Genomic DNA, 17408 nt, shown 5'->3' with positions numbered 1-17408 from the left:
GCCAATGCCTGTTCTCATGAGGTTTCAGGTGGAAAGAGGACTGTTGGGAATTTGACGAGGCCATTCCTGTTACATTCCGGCAAAGAATTTGTCTACATTTTGTCTGTGTTCTGAGACTCTGAGTGAAGCTGAGTTTCAAGGTGATGGACTAATTAATTTGGCAGAGGAAATTTCAAGGCACCATAGCGTTCAAGCTGTGGCATGGTTATTGTTGGCTGCTTTTCAGCCATGTTTACGTGAGAATCAGAAGTACAAAGGAGAGCAGAAAGATTTGGAAAATGTGCAGTTTGGCCAGAAAAGGAGAGTGAAAAGTTTCAGACAAGAAGGTTATGGTTGTTAGAGATTAGAGCCACTGGAAAGAAGCTACACACTTTGCACTGGGACAATAGGAAAGACACTTTAAGTGCATTTCAGGAATTCACCAGATGCATCATAAGATCAAGGTATGAAATAGCAACTCATTTGAAGGACTTTCACTTAATAAATGAACATTTCTTGGGTACCCTGATGCAACAAGACCACATAGGAAGTTGTTTGTCCAGGATTCATTTCCCTGTTCTCAGCCCCTCAGGCACTTCAGAGGGTGCTGGAGCTGTCATCCAAGAGGACCCAGCTACTGCTCAAGCTAGTGGCAGATCTTGGTGTCCTTCACATGATGCTGGTTATGGTGGCATTCAGAATACAATAGTTGCAGAGTCATGGAGACTTCCACTGAGGTTTCAAAGGAAGGCCTAGGAGGTCAGGCAAGGTGAGACAGGATCAGAGTGTCTGTAAGTAACCCCTGAGATGGTAATATGTGAAATGGTGAGGATGAAGCCTAAGCTGCAGTGGAAACCTCAGGATGTTGGAAATGCCAGAAACATGGACTATCTACCAAGGAAAGCTGCAGGCAACAAATGGAGCTAGGCCAACAGACAGGCCATGTGGGTTACAAATGCCAAGGCCATAGGGGCAGGGCTGCCAAAGTCTCTTGAATCTCACACCGTGCCACCATGAACTCCAGTGCTGGACACAGAACTTAGGAATTTTATGGCTGCTCTGCTGAGTCTTGGTCTCACTGGTCCTTTCTAGGCTCCTATACCTATCTTTTGGAATGAAAATGTTTTCTCTGTGCCATTGTATCTTGGGAGTGTGTAACTTTCTTTTTAACTTTATAGGAACTTGCAGCTTAGAATTTACCTTGAGTCTCGGTAGAGACTCTGAATTAGACTTTTGAACAACGTCTGGATTGTTAAGATACTGAGACTCTTGAAGATGAAATAAATGCATTTTGCATAATGAGGTAGCCAGGCGTGTTTGGGGCCAGGGTTAGAATGTTATGACTGGAATATGAAATGTCCTACAGGGCTCATGTGTTGAATGCTTGGTCCCTACCTAGATGGTGGTTTTATTTGGGGAAGTTGTAGAAACTTTAGGAGGTGGGGCCTACCTGAAGGAAGTAGGTCACTGGGGGTGTACCTTGAACATTTAGACCTGGTCTGTTTACCATGGTGTGAGCTGCTGTGCCACAGCCTTCCCGGGCATACTGGACAAAATCTCTGAAACAATGAGCTAAAATAAATCTTTCCTTCCTTTAAGTTGTTCTGTCAGATATTTTGGTCATAGCAATGTGAAAATGATTAATACAATGGGGTCACGTGATTCATGCTCTCATGTTAAGATAGTCTTTATTTTTGTCTCTCTCTCTCTGCTTTTCTTCCCTCCCCTCTCTGCCATTAGAGGACACAATGAAAATATGGATGCCTGTAAGCCATGAAGAGAGTCCTTACTAAGCACTGAATTAGCAAGCACCTTTATTTTGGATTTCCCAGTCTCCAGAACTGTGAGAAACAAGATTGTGTTTGCTAAACCACCTAGTTCATGGTATTTTATTATAGCAGCCTGAGATAATACAATAGTCATCATACTGTCATGTCTTGATACTACTTTAATGGGGAAAAAAGAGAATAATTTCCAAGACAAATGTCAGATTCTCTTGCTGATGACCCAGGCATTCTACAGCAATTAGAAGCACTTAGATGTTTTTCACTTTAATAGTTTTATTCTATATAAGTACCAAGGAGGACTGTCTAGACCACTGGTATTAGTGACAGTGGCTGTAGTGGGAGGGTTGGTTTCATGCTGATATTGGCTGAAGGTACAGTTTGATTCATTTAACTTGTGTAATTGTTCACACTCTGCATTGAGAATGGTGTGTTTTTAAAGTGAGACATTGCTAAATAAGTTCACAAATATAGATGAAAGATTGGGGCAAGATATTTTAACATGGTAACAATGTGAATTTCCATTAATGGGCATTCTGTACAATTTCAGAGACTAAATCTTCGCTAGAATGCTGAAGTATTACAAAGAGTTGTGAGAATAGATGAGTAGCACTTATGAAAAGAAAATCTGAAAACTCCTTGACAAAATCCCTGAATGTCAAATGCATTTACCTGCTCTGTGAGGGAAGGGGGAAGCATGGAGAAAACCTCATATAAAACAGGGAAGGGCAAACAAAGGCTTGCTAACATTCTCATTGCTATTATCAATCTTTTTTTTTTTTCTAGGGCTAATGGCTCTATTTGAGACATGCTCATTCATCTACCCTCGACATCTGTGCAGGGCATGGAACAGCCTATCTCTAGGCCTGTAATTGTTTGGCACTCCTGAGCTGGGGAAAATGAACTGGTATTTGGAGGAAACAGATTTTTGCTTCTTTGGTAAAGTGATGGTATCCTTGATATTTAATGTTTTAAACTATTTTGTAGACAAGCAAAAAGAGAGGACAAACTGTACATGTGTTACTGTTAGAATACCTAAGGAAACAGAATAATTTTTTAAAATTATTGTTGTACTGGGGATACATTATAACATTTACAAAACTTCTCACAATATGTCATGCCAAAGAAGGGTTCCAATTGCAGGCTTATAAACCTTTAGGATGGCTTTTAACACTTCATGTGCTAGAAGGTACAAACCTATTGGCGTTCTCAGGTTTTTATTGTCTACAAAGGAGGGAAGGAAAAGGTTTCAATATCAGTCCATCAATGGGGAAAATTATGTTGTGCTGGGATAATCAAATCCTCAATCAGCGAAGAACTTTGAGGACCTTGACAACATAAAACACTGTGAATTCAAAGCTTTCCTGGTATTTCTGACGTAGCTCCTCCTTTGTCCTTGACAGCCATGCTCCCACCCCAGGCAGTACATTAAGTCTGTTCCCTGTGTATGATCCCACATCAGCCATTGCTGTGACCATAGAAGAAATAATGGTTTCTTTACTTTGTGACCTGGTGGGAGCGCAGGAGTTATACTGAAAATTAAATGTTAGTGGCCTCACATGAAATGCTTCTCCTGGTTCTGCTTTTGAAAATTGCAGTTGATCAATGTGATGATGTTACATTTGTCCATATATTTTCTGGACTTTGCATAACACATATTCCCTCACAAAGATAAATGCCTCCAGTAAAAATGAAAGATAAACTGGCATAGGGCATAGTACCATAATGCACTGGTAACAACCACAGTAAGTTATTAGTTGTCTTCAGACTCCCCATTATATTATTCTAATATAAAATATTATTAGTGTGATAACATATTTTTATTGTTAATAATATATTAACAAGTATTTCTTGAACACCTGTTTTAATTCTGGTATTCTGCACAAAATGGTGAATGAGACAAAAAAGATCGTGATCTGATTAAAATTACAGTCTAGCGGGGAAAGACAGACAATAATAAGCAAACAATATATAAGTTAAATAATTTAAGCACTATTAAATGTTTTGTTTCAGTTAGGTATTACTCTGTCACCACTCCAAAGTTTAGTGCCTTAAAACAACCATTTTGTCTTGCTTTTGATTTTGTTAGTCAAGAATGGGAAGAGAATTTGGGGTTTGGCTGGGTGATGACCTCTGATCCATGTGGCATAGGCTGTGACAGCCGAAACAGAAGATCTACTTCTAAGATGGTGGCCTTCTTCTCTGAAATTTGCTTGAATTTATCCTTAATCATTTATACTCTTTTTTCTCTTTGCTGAGATTCAGGCAGGAAAGATAGATGAGGAGATAGGAAAGTTATTTTAATAAATATTAAAAGAACCAGACTCAGATATTGGAACTCAGAAGTAAAAACTGAAGAGCCGGGATGGCTAGCCCCCTCCCACCTCCTTTTTGAGACTAAGTTACAAGAGCAGGGAGACTTTAAGGGCTATCTTCCTCTATTTTCCTCTTTGATATGTTGACAACCTACTAGGACCCTTGAGTGGGAAGAAGGAAAAAAGAATGAAAGGCATGTTTGGCAAAGGGAAGTCCTAAAGCTCACTCATTGTGCCTCTATTTTGGGTCAACCTAGATGACAGCTCCATGTTTTAGCACCCATCTTAGCCATCCAGATCCATTATCTTAATGATTAGAGGTGTTAGACATGACCAAGTGTCCAAAATGTGACCCAGTTCTAAAAGTATAAGACCACAAATACAAACCACCATTTGGAGTCTTTCCTTCCATTTCCTATGTGGAAAACAAGAAATGTTTCTCCCCACCCCCCACTTCTCCCTACTTTATCCTGTTAGGCTAAAATAAATCCTTGCTAAAACTTCCATTTTGTGAGACACCTTGAAATGCCTTTCACATGTGGATCTTAAGGACCTATGATTTTGTGTGGAAACTAGGAAGCTATGGGAGCCCCCGCCATCCCTTATCTGGTAATATGCTGATAAACTGCAATGGTGACTGCTTAGATATGGTTGTGGTACAAGGATCCTAAATCTAACCCAAATGCAGATGGATTATTAAAACTGATGTTGCCTGTAAATTCTCACGTTCTAAATAACCACAGCAGGGCTTAGTGTTGTCAGCAACACAGACAACCTTCAAGACATATTGCAATAATGTCCATTGTAATCAAGGAGCATTTTGTCCCTTTAATATTTTGCAAAAACAGTATAGATTATTAGTCACAGATTCTTAAAAGCTTCTTTGAAGTTGTGTAGACCATTGGCAGTTTATGAGGTAGCTCTCATTTGAGACATTCCTTTAGGTTTCTAGCACAAAAATCCCTTCTAAATCACCATCTTTGGCCTACATAAATCCTTTGCTGTAGACTTGTGTTCTTTCTGATCAGTGGATTTCCAAATTCTTTGTGTCCCACACGGAAGCATCAAGGCAGAACATGTGGCTGTAGTAAGGGAGGTAATGGAGTTTACTAAAATTAAGGGAAAGGCTTTACAAAAAGCAATGGTGGCCCCACCTTGGTCACCTGAGGCAGGTGGGATGAAGGACGAAGCAGAGGGTGAGCACTCTGTTTCAAGGTTTTTCAACCACAGATAATCCATGAATGGGAAATGATTTGGGCAGTTCCAGTGGGTCAGGCTAGGGTGATTGATAGTTTCTCTGTGCAGGTACTTACTTACCCTAGCTCTTAGCTACTGCAAAAGACAGCACTGGGCAGAGATAAGGAGTTTGGCCTGAAATGCACTGAGAAAAAAATTACATGGGATCTGGAGTCCCATGGCATCTTTCACTATTTTTAACATGCCTTGCCTTCAAGTAAGGAAGCCCACAATGTGCTGCATTATATCTGTTATATTAGTGGCTTTCATTCTTTCCCCTTTTGGTGCATGAGAATTTCTAGAGGGATTTGAAAAATGTAGATATTCAGCTCTCAACATTTCTATTCTGAAAACACTCCAAACAATGCTGAGGTAGATGCCCAAAGGAGTTACCATTTTGAGTTAGTGGGTCTATTATGGTTGTTGTCTATGCTATTAAAATTTTCTAAGGCTGTATTATGATATGACATTCAGGGTATACTCAGCATAGTCAAGGAATATCATTGCAGTTGACATGGATATAATCCTGACTAGACTGCTTTTCCATTTAGCAGACATTCCTTAAGCACATATAATGGGTAAGAGACTATGATAGGTGCAAAAGGAGTCACACAGATGAGGAAAACAATACTTCTTCCCAAGTAGGCTCCAATTTAGGAGACTTTCCATTTGTTAGTTTCTTCTCATTAATAGCCATATTAGTGAGTAACTTAATTGCTGCCAGAAAAGTGAGGGGTGGGAAAATGTGGTATAATTCTGTTTTAGCTAAATTCAGAGTTAGGGAATTCAAATGCCAATTTACTGTACGTCTATTCTTGTGCCTTGAGCAAAACAGCTTTAATCTTTTAGATTTCACAACTACAATTTCTAAAATAAAGGGGTTAGGTTGGAAAATTTTCAAGTGCTGTTAAACTTCTAAAATTTAATGATTTTGTACTAAGCACATATGACTTTATGTTAAAAAAAATGAACGAAAAAAGATTCATACATTGCTAGTATGGGGCTGGGAACATGGCTCAGTGGTGATGTTCCTGCCTAGCATGCATGAAGGCTTGGGTGCAACCTTCAGCAGTGGAGGGAAAAAAGAATTGCTAATACAGACGTGAAAAGCTAGTCTAACCCTTTAGTCATTAGGGAAATACACATTTAAACCGCAGAGAACTATCATTTCATTCCTAGTTAGAATGGCTATCCTGAAAAAGACAGACCATAGCATGTGCAGGTAAGAATGTGGAGAAGCTGAAATTCTCACACAGTGCTGATGGGGATGTAAAATGGTACTACTGTTTTAGAAAAATAGTTCAGCAGGTTTGGGGGAACTTAAATTTAAGCTTGGCGTGGTGGCTTATGCCTGTAATTATAGCTACTGAGGAGGCAGAGATCAGGAGGATAGTAGTTTGAAGCCAGCAAAAGGTTCACCGAGAACTCATCTCAAAACAAGCTGGGGCTCTGCTGTGGGTGCGGTGGGTTCGGTCCGGCGCTGGTGCTGCTCTCCAGCGTGGGTCCCACTCTTCCGCACCCTGCTTTGGCCTGGACCACTGCGAGCCCGAGCGTGGCGGTGGTCCACCCACGGCAACGGAGAGAGATGAGTAGCAACAGCAGTAAGAGAGCTCCAGCGACAGCTACCCAGACACTGAAGCAGGGCTACCTTGGCATTAAGGAAGACCGGGTGCCTTACATCTGTGCTGAGCCCCTTCCTTCAAATATTCTCCAATGGCGTTGTTGTCCGAGGCCCTGGGATGACTGCTTATGGAGGCGCTGTTATCGTGGAAAGCTAATTTTCCCCAGAGAATTTCCTTTAAGCCTCTAGTATTTACACGGTAACTCCCGATGGAAGGTTTAGTGCACCGCGAGGCTGTGTCTCTCCATCACGATTTCCACCCAGACGCAGGGAGCCCGCCTGGCCTGCCTCCCCCATCCTCACAGGGATCCTGAGCTTCATCGTAGAAGGAGCCCCACTCGGGCCGCGGAGACTTCCGACTTCACGGTGAGAAGGACAACTGGCAGAACGGAGTTTAGCATTCACTTGAAAAAATAAGGGCTTTTGTGAATCACTTGCTGAAGTTGTGGAGGAAATGAAACAAAACCAGAAAGCACAAGATGAACTCAGTAGCAGGCCCCAGACCCTCCCCTTGCCACACGTGGTTCCTGATGGCGAGACACACCGTGGACAGAACGGGATCCAGCTCCTCGACGGGCACGTGCCAGGGGCCGGCGACCCTCGCCGGGCTCCCCCAGGCCAGCCGGCACCGTGGACTCCGGGGTGGCGCCTTGGCGGACTTCTTATAGTCGCGTTTGCGGCCTTCGCCTACTCGGTCAAGGGCGTGTTGAGGGGCACAGCACAGGAGCGAGGCGGAAAAGCCACCGCCCGCAGTTGCTGCCGGGGGACACAGGCGCCACAGCTGGACATGGCGGGCTGGACATGGTGCCAAGCGCAGGTTGGCCTGCTGGACTCCAGGGTTTCATTTTTTTTTTCTTTTATTGTTCATATGTGCATGCAAGGCTTGGTTCATTTCTCCCCCCTGCCCCCACCCCCTCCCTTACCACCCACTCCACCCCCTCCCTCTCCCCCCCCTCAATACCCAGCAGAAACTATTTTGCCCTTATTTCTAATTTTGTTGTAGAGAGAGTATAAGCCATAATAGGAAGGAACAAGGGTTTTTGCTGGTTGAGATAAGGATAGCAATACAGGGCATTGACTCACATAGATTTCCTGTGCGTGGGTGTTACCTTCTAGGTTAATTCTTCTTGATCTAACCTTTTCTCTAGTTCCTGGTCCCCTTCCCCTATTGGTCTCAGTTGCTTTTAAGGTATCTGCTTTAGTTTCTCTGCGTTGAGGGCAACAACTGCTAGCTAATTTTTTACGTGTCTTACCTATCCTCACAGGGTTTCATTTTTTAAAAACCCTTACCAGAAAGCAAAAAGCAAAATGTGTGATTTGGAGGAGACACAAGATTCTCAGTTCCCGCTTCTCACCCTGGTGTGGTGTGGTATCCGTGGGGCTGGTGTGGATGAGGACCTCTCACGCCCTGTTTTATAGTTTATCTCCTTATATTGTCTTTTGACCTGTTTAGTAAACCTGTTTTTCATTTTATTAGATTTGGTCACTTAAAAATATAAAACTCATTGCCTATCCAAAAAAAAAAAAAAAAGCAGGGCATGGTGGTGTTATACACCTGTCATCCCAGCTATCCAGGAAGCATAAAAAGTAGGATCTCATTCTAGCCTGGGCATAAATGAGAGACCTTATTCAAACAATAGCTAGTGTAAGTCCCTGAGTTCAAACCCACTACGGTTAAAAAAAACAGGAGCCAATTTAAATTTACTATATGGCCCAGCAGTTCCACTAATAGCAATCTATCCAAAGAAATGAAAATATGTATCCATAGAAAGACTTATATAGTAGACAAAATGTGCAGATAATCTAAATGGCTATCAATTTGCAAATGCATAAATAAAATGAATCTATATATATAAGAAATAATGTATATACTAGTTAGCTGTATAAAGAAATGGACAACTGCTGCATGCTACAGCATGGGTAAATCTCAGGACGCTAAGTGAAAGGAGTCACATGTATAAGAGAATATATTGTATGATTTCACAAACATTTCAAAACCAAATCATGCTACCTCAATATTACAGATTTTTACACTAATTATATAAAAATTATTCTGACTTCCTTATGTAATTTTAGTCATTTCCTTTTTCCATTTTTGTGACACAGCCATGGTTACCAAACTTCCAACTTTGAGAGAGAGTTGGAAGTGAAGGGAAAGGCAATCTGAATTACAAAGGCAGGGAAGGTAAGGAATCTCCTTTCTCTTCCTTCCTTCCTTCTTATATATGTGTCAGTTAAATTCATTCATTCTACATAGATCTTTTGAGTACCAGTTTTTCAGTGGATGGTAATTCTAATACTATATGAAGAAGAAATACTTGGTATCTTTTTGTGAGTTGTTCATAGCCTAGAGGGGGAGAGTCAGAACCAGAAACAGAAAAAATCAGTTCAAATGACCTGAAAAATGCAGACTGGGTATTATGGGAACCAAAGAGAGGGCTTACTGATAGAATAAATCATACAACCAACTTTATCCATGACTACCCTGCAACTGACTTCTGTAGATAGTTTCAGTTCCTTACACAATTGGCTCAGCCAGATTAGTTTCATATCTGTGTTGAGAAACAGTAGAAATGTCCATTGCTAGCAGAAGTTTATTTCCCAGGATTGGCTGATTGGCAATTATATCACCAGGCATAGGTAAAGCTAATTTATTCATATTCAGATATAAATAATTGGGGAAGAGATAATGTTTTAATCTACATAAATTCCTTTTTCTTAAATGTATGCATTCTTTTCTGGAAAGTAGGTTCAGAAGGTGGAATGGAAAGAATTAATCAGAAATCATCTGACGTATTGTTAAGTGGATGAGCAGAAGTTTGTACAATAAAATGGGGACATAGATAACCAAGTTAAAGAGGAAATGCACAGAGGATCACCCTAACTGATTTCACAATTTTGCATAAGGATCTCCCTCACACTACAGGTAAGCTCTGGCAAGCAAAGGCTACTAGCTGCCTTAAATTAATTATGATATGGGTATAGCACAACTCATACTTACAGCCAGAACACACCAGATGGGCAATTCATTGGCCTTCTTTGCTGCCAAGAATGATAACATCCCTTCATTGTGACCTGAAAACTGTCTTTTGACCAAAGTTGTTTGTGTTCCTAGCTTCACTCCTTCTCATTCTGGTAACTAGGCACAAGAGCAATTTTATGACTAAATACAAGACTTCTTTCTAATGTTTTCTCTCAGAAAATCCTTTGGTGGATAACCTGATTCTGGAAGAACTAGAAATAATTCCAGGATCCTGGAGATAAAACACACTCAGGATTCTGGTTCCTAGGAATCATCATTAGACAAAAGTCTTACTCCATAATTCCTTTGAGGCAGCCAATGTTCCTTAAAGGTGTCTCATGGACCATCTGCATCAGTAAGTACCTGCTAGGGCTTATAAATTCTACATCTTCCCTGATTCTGGTCTGGAGAAGAGTATCTAAGGGTTGGCCCTGGTAGTTCTCAGGTGTGCTCAAATGGGAAATCTCTGGGAGAACTACCATGTAGTTGAAGTGTGGAAAATGATCGACAGACATCAAGACTGCCTACAGGCTCAAGGAGGTCAAGGAAAAGAGGAGTGTGAAAAGAACTCCTAAACAGAGCATCAAGAGCCCAGCACAGTGAGCACCCATAGAGGAGGCATTTTGTAAGACTGGCTCAGTTCATTTTGTGCTACTCTAACAGAATAGCTGAGACTGGATAATTTACAAAGAAATTTGTTTCTTCACTTTGGATGTTGAGAAGTCCAAAGTTGATGGGACTGTATTTGGCAGGGGCCTTCTTGCTGTGTCTTCCCATGGTACGAGACAGAAAGACTAGAGACCATATTTTTGTGAGAGTTCAGAGAGGTTCAATTTGTCTTTTAAGTCAGGATCATTTGTCGGAGACATCACCTTTGCTCCAGTTCCACTGTTTTCTTCTGCACACCTGTGGTATATGCTCTGCATGGGACATTGGCTGTGATGGGACAGATTCTTGAAACTTCCTTTGTCTAATGCCTTTTTTGCATTGTTGAAGGGTAAGATAAGTCTTGTACAAATTGCTAGAATGAATTACAGTTCCCCTTGGACTCCATTCAAATTAAATTCCTACTTAGTTCATTAATTTGTTAGTTAGTTCTTAGTTCTTGTTTTACCTCTTGTCACTGTCTTTGCCCATATAACGTTGGGTTACAGCATCTAGGAATCAAGAGATAGGAATGCCTGGCTCTTAGTGGGGATTCCATAAATATTTGTCATTCCCACTGCTATTGTTATCACTCTCCCTTCCCCCAATGTGAAAAGTAACATCGGAATATAAAGACATATTTTTTCTCATAGAGTCCTAGGGTTGGAAAAATTTCAAAAGTCACCTGATTTAGTGTAAGTAATTTGATATTGCTATTTTCTCTACCTATATCTCTCTATATATCTATATATACATCTCTCTCTCTCTCTCTCTCTCTTTCTAGTGTTGGGAATTGAACCTAAGGCCATACACATGATAGACAAATACTCTACTATTTGAGCTATGCCCCCAGTCCTTTTGTTTTTATTTTGTTTTGAGACAGGATCTTTCTGTTATCTGTGCTTGGGCTTTGTCACCACTTCCTCCTGCCTCCATTTCCTGGGCAGCCGGATTACAAGCATGCGCTGTCTCTACTATGTTCCTGAAAAATATCCAACCAGGTGTCCAATTAGTCCATCTGTCTTTCTACCACATCTCTGTCTTCTGGATCAGTTCAGAACAATACTAGAGAACATGAATAAAGCATCTAATTGGTGTCCTGTGACTTGGTCTCAGTCCAGATATCACCAGAATCCTCCACACTGCGGACTTGAAGGCTGTACTTATTTCCAATTGTGAAGCTGCCAGTGGCTGTCATGCTACCCCATAAAGGTTCACAGACCCACAGGAGTTGGCCTGGAGTCAGAAAATCTAGATTCAAATCTCAGTCCAGACTTGCCAGTGGCCTTGGCATCTCACTTAATATGCCTGAGCCTCGACATTTTTTTGTCTGTAAAGTGGAGACAACAGTAATTAATATGCAGTTTCTGCACAGCTTAAAAGGGATAGTGTGTGTTGAACTGCTGAGTACTGAGCTTGCTTCTCATAAGGCGTTCATTTTAATTCCTCGTAAGCTAAGGCTTCCTTGGGTTTGGCTGAGGTTGTAAAATAGTCAACAATGAGAGCTGCTGGCAGATGTTTTAACAAGGGTATGTGGAGAAAACATTTAATGTGAAATTAGACCTTGGTGTTTCATTGTCTCAAGCATTATTTTGTGCAAAGGGGTGAGGGGTAGGAAGAAGAAACTTTGCACATGGTTGACTTGAGAGATGATCTTGCTTGTTTCCTTGTTCTCACAGGCATGCACCTGTTGTTTCTCCACTGCATGGTACTGCCTCTTTCTTATTCTGGCTGCTCTTTTACTGCCTCATATGTGTGGTCTCTTTGGATGTGATGAATAACAACAACAACAACAAAAACCCCAAAGACACTTTCCTTTCTTTTATTATGTAGTTTTAGAGCCTTTCATGACACTGAATGGGGGACCTTAGAGTGGGAGAATGAGAGCCCCTACCGGCTTCATTTACTATCCTTCATTCCACCCCAAGTGCAAAACTGCCAGTATCCATCATGTCACATGGTTCCCTTTTTCACTCCTTAGCCCTCAGGGAGCTAGGGTGAGTATTTGAATTAATGTCAGATAAAGCCAAGATCAATGTCAATTCTTGCATGTCCTGTGGTAATGACCTGCATCTTCGCCCAAAGGGCTTTCCCAGTATATTCCTCTTGTTTCTTCTGAAGGAGTTCTACCTGTTTATAAACTGAATCTTGAACATATGTGAACAAAGAATCCTTGTGTTCTTAAATGGGCAAAGTTTGAAATATTGACATTACTCAGGAGGAACATAGATGACAGGTTAAGACATTCTCTAAATAAGTCGGTGCTCTCCATTAGGCAGGTGGGAGAAAGCAATTATGTAGTTACCTATATTAAAAAAAGATAATTCTTGGAAGGGTTTTGCGTCTAAGAGTGAGGGCTTGGGATATTTTGCTTCACGATAAAATAAAGACATTAGGCTTTCCATTTGTCTGACAGAATGATGGGACAGAATATGACTGGTAAAACATACTCACGGTTTCTGTACTCACACACAAAACACTTCTGTGACCAGATGTGTGGGGTTTTCTCCATATATCAATTCTCTGGTGAGTACCAACTGAGTGTCCTATAATTCAATTCCTGTTCCCTTCCTTTTGCTCCCCTGCCATTCTTTTCTCTTAAATCACAAAATTATAATTTAGTTTAAAAATTCTAACTGACTTTATTTTCAATTCTGGAATTGGGCAGCAATTCCTTCCATAAAATAGAAACCTGGTACCCTAAGATGAGCAGAAGAGGTTGGAGTTGCAAAAGGGAGATGTTGAAGAAAGCAGAAATGAAAGAATGGAAAGCGTATTGTTCATTTCAAAATTACTTTCCTTGTAAGATGGGGACAAGGGGACAGAATGATAGAAAAATAGCAGATTGGGTAACATCAGACTACTTTAGGTTACCTTTTCTATATAAGGATTATGGCAGAGGGAACTTCATTATCATGCCAATTAAAACTTGCATGTTTGGGAAATTATGTGTTAGCTCTTTAATCTTTATTGCTCAGAAGTTTGAGCAGTGTACTTTCAACTTGGTGAAGTGAAACTTTAGCATGAGTGACTCCATTTTGATTTTGCCTGGCCTGGCAGAAGCTTAATACAAAACAAGGACTTTCCTCCCCTCTCCTCCCCTCTCCTCCCCTCTCCTTCCATTTCTTTTCCAAGTCATAAATGTTTTCTTGGAGTCTAAACCAGTCCTATACACTTGCAGAAGAAAACCAACCGCATTTATCAAGATATTTGAAAAAAGCTATGTCTGCCTACTGTTTGTCATTGTTACAAAACGATTACTTGGTTTCAAAACACTCAAGGGATTCAAGCCTTTGGCAGCATAGCATGGGTTGATCAGTTGGAAGGGGAGGGAAAGACTTACTTAAGGGGAAGAGGTAAGGACAGCAGTGGAGTAGAGACCTGCCTTGGAGGAGAAGTCAGGAGAGCCTCTGCTGAGTTTCACGGACCCCAGGGGGTGCAGCAGCAATGGTAGCCTGGAGAAATGAGGACAGTGAAGCAAAGGTGGAGAGAGGGCAGAGAACACAAAGCCAGTGGCATATTGACACAGGACCTGCGATGTACTTGAATTTATGTCTTATATCTTATTTTATTTCTACATTTATATCTTGGCTGCTCCAAATGTAAATAATGATAAAGAGAGTGAAGCTTTAAAAAAAAAAAAACAAACAAGATCAACAATTACCTTTTGGTAAACAATTACTTGAGATGCACTTAATAGCACTAGAATGTCCATTTTAGTCCATTTGAATGAATAGTACCTCCCCAGGTGAACTCGATTCACTCTGGCTTGATGGTACCAGGAAGTCATTTTAGCTTCTAGGCAATACAGACTCCCCTCCCCACCATCTTCTTTATTACCATAAATACTGGTGCAAAGATTTAAACACTGAATCCAGGGTGTTTTATTTTGCTCATCATTACTATTTATGTACGCAAACACACACCTTAAGTCTAATTGCATCAAAAGTACAAGACGACAGTAAACAGATACCTATTAATGCACAGATCATTGGCATAATCTAAAAAACACAGGCGTTGGGTTGTTAATAGAGCATGATTGGCCTAAGAAATATTAATAACGTTCCAGATAGCTTCCTGTTAATGTCTGAAAGTATTTCTGCATCTCATTTTCATCGATGAAAGGGAGAGATGTAACAATTTAGAGTCTAATGGTCAAATGATTCTGCTGCTAACCAGATACTGTCATTTTTGCACCACGATTATGTTGATGGATCTTTCCCGTTTTGCCTTTCCCTCCTGTGTCATTATTCCTTCAGCTGGTTAGTTTCTGGCCTTCAGATCAGCCCCAAAGAAAAGCAGTTAATGGTGCCCACATTTCTGTTGCTAATCTTTACCTTATTAGATCTTTTCTGTAATTGCATTTCAGGGGCTCTACTGAGCTGCTGGAATTGTTGGTGTGTGTCAAGCATGATTGTAAGACTTGGGCACGGTAATCCCAGGCTTTACAAGGTAAGACGAATGTGGTATTGGAGAAAAATAGATTGTTGACGGTGAGGCTTAGTAAGAAACATTTGTTTTTCTTCTAGCTTTGGTTGTTAAATTAAATTATGACTTTGAGGAACAGGGGCTCTAAATTCTTTCTTCCTGCCTTGAAAGCATATTCAGCTAGGATTTTATGCAGGGTCCTCTCTTTCACTCTGTCTGGCTGGCACCCTGATGAAGACTGCTGTCAGCTTAAGATAAATCATATTTCAAACATATTTTTTTTTCAGATTGGGCAGACAAAATTAGTGCAAGGAATGTCAGTCTGTTGCCAGATCTGTCAATATAAAGTTTAGATCACAGTTAACTGGTGCCAGTTTAGTTAACTATTTGACAAAAAAGGCTCATAATATGCCGTGAAGAATGATTTCATTCTTAAAATGATAGATGCTTGAAGCCAGCAGGGATGCTGAAACTGACTCTGGCCCTTTAAAAATGGACTTGATAACATTTTGGAATAATGGCAGGAAGGGAAGTCTGACTTGAGAATAGATGGAGGATGAAAAAATCCTATCTTTATTTTATACATCTTATCTGCTAGAATAAAAAAGTACCCTCGATGTGGGGCTGTGCAGAGATTTGTCTTGTGATAAAATAGGCTCTTAGTTCAGTTTGCTTCTAAGGGTGTCGCTGATATTCCAGACTCCAGAAGGACAGAGTTCAGGCTCAAGACTACTTAGGAATAGATATGTTCAGTTGTATTTATGAGCAGGCTCATCTGTGTTAACAAATAGAAGCAAAAGACATAATATCTCACATGTAGTTTATTTCCATGTCTTCCATGAATCCAAGGCAGATGTTTCTGGTCAGATGATAGCTTTCCTCCATGTGACAGTTCAGGGAGTCATGCTCTTATCATCTGCCAGCTCTAGTGTTCTGACACCAGTCTAGACCAGTGCTTCTCAAATTTTAATGTACTTACGAATCAACTGGGGAGCTTGTTAACATGCAGATTTTGTTCCTGAGGTCTAGATGGAATCGAAGATTTTGCATTTTTAATAAGCACCAGGTGATGCCAGTGCTGTCAACTATGGATCAGACTTTGAGAAGCAAAGATTTCAAAGGGATTCATCACCAACTGCATGTCACTGGCAGAAGAGGAAAGCACATGAAGCATGTTGGGAGTTTCTGTGGGGCAGGCTTTGAAGTGAGGCACCTCACATCTGCCCACACTTTGCTGGCCTGACCTCAGAAGATGGCTGCACCCAACTGATGGGAAATGTAAGCTAGGTATATATTCACAGGAAAAGGGAACATATTTCAGCAAACTGCTAGACATCTTTGTCACATTAGGGGATTTCAGGTGTTAGAGCTTATTTATTTTTATGATTTTCTATTAATCCTAAAAAATTCCTCCTAGATGTTCATTTTCTTTTTTTTTTTTTTTTGATTTTTAAAAAAATTTTATTATTCATATGTGCATACAAGGCTTATGTCATTTCTCCCCCCTGCCCCCACCCCCTCCCTTACCACCCACTCCACCCCCCCCTCCCCCCCCCAATACCCAGCAGAAACTATTTTGCCCTTATTTCTAATTTTGTTGTAGAGAGAGTATAAGCAATAATAGGAAGGAACAAGGTTTTTTGCTGGTTGAGATAAGGATAGCTATACAGGGCTTCATTCTTCTCATGTTTAAAAAAAATGGCTGTTTGGTATCCTTCTTGGGAATGATGATGCCAGGCACCTGTAACTCTTCTTTTCAGAAGTCCAAAGATGCTTTTGAACACTGTTTCATTAATTATTATTATTTTTATTTCAAAATAGGATCTCAAGACTGGCCTTGAACTCTGAATCCTTCTGCCTCAGCCTCCCAGGTGCTGGGATCACGGGCATAACTCCACCATGTCCAGCTTGGCTTTATTTCTCTCTAAAAATGAAGTTGGGTCACCATTTCTACCCCCGCAAAAGAAAACCACTTAGTATTCAGAATAGATGAGCCTCTCTGTGTCAATAGGTTATCTGTGCTGCCAGCCTCTACCTTCACCTGGAGCCCTTGGTGGATTCTGCTGAAGGCAGTGCCCATAGCCTTTCTCCTCTGCTTTCTGATTGTGGGATTCATCTCATCCTTTAATGGAATGGGGTTTTCTCACAGCTCTATGCTCTGTGTTCATATGGTACATTTTTACATTTTCCCTCAGAGGATTCAAGATCCATTTAGGCCATGTAATTCATTTTAAATAGCTTTGTAAAAAGTTAGCTGAATTCAAGTTCCAAGGACAGTTTCATATGTTAAAATGCATATGTTTTTGGAGCTGGTCTTGAAACAGGTACAGAAATCATAGTTGGGGGTCAGCAGTGAGAGAGGCACTTATTTGATTGCA

At 40.7% G+C, this 17408-nt stretch overlaps 1 pseudogene; it reads left to right on the top strand.

Annotated features, from left to right (window-relative positions):
• The first annotated feature begins 6899 nt into the window (after positions 1-6899).
• Positions 6900-17158, top strand: LOC109700782 (ubiquitin-conjugating enzyme E2 J2-like; annotated as a pseudogene).
• Positions 17159-17408: the final 250 nt, after the last annotated feature.

Source organism: Castor canadensis, chromosome 4, assembly GCF_047511655.1.
Source record: "Castor canadensis chromosome 4, mCasCan1.hap1v2, whole genome shotgun sequence".
Taxonomy (NCBI): Eukaryota; Metazoa; Chordata; class Mammalia; order Rodentia; family Castoridae; genus Castor; species Castor canadensis.
This window is presented reverse-complemented; position numbering and strand designations above follow the sequence as displayed.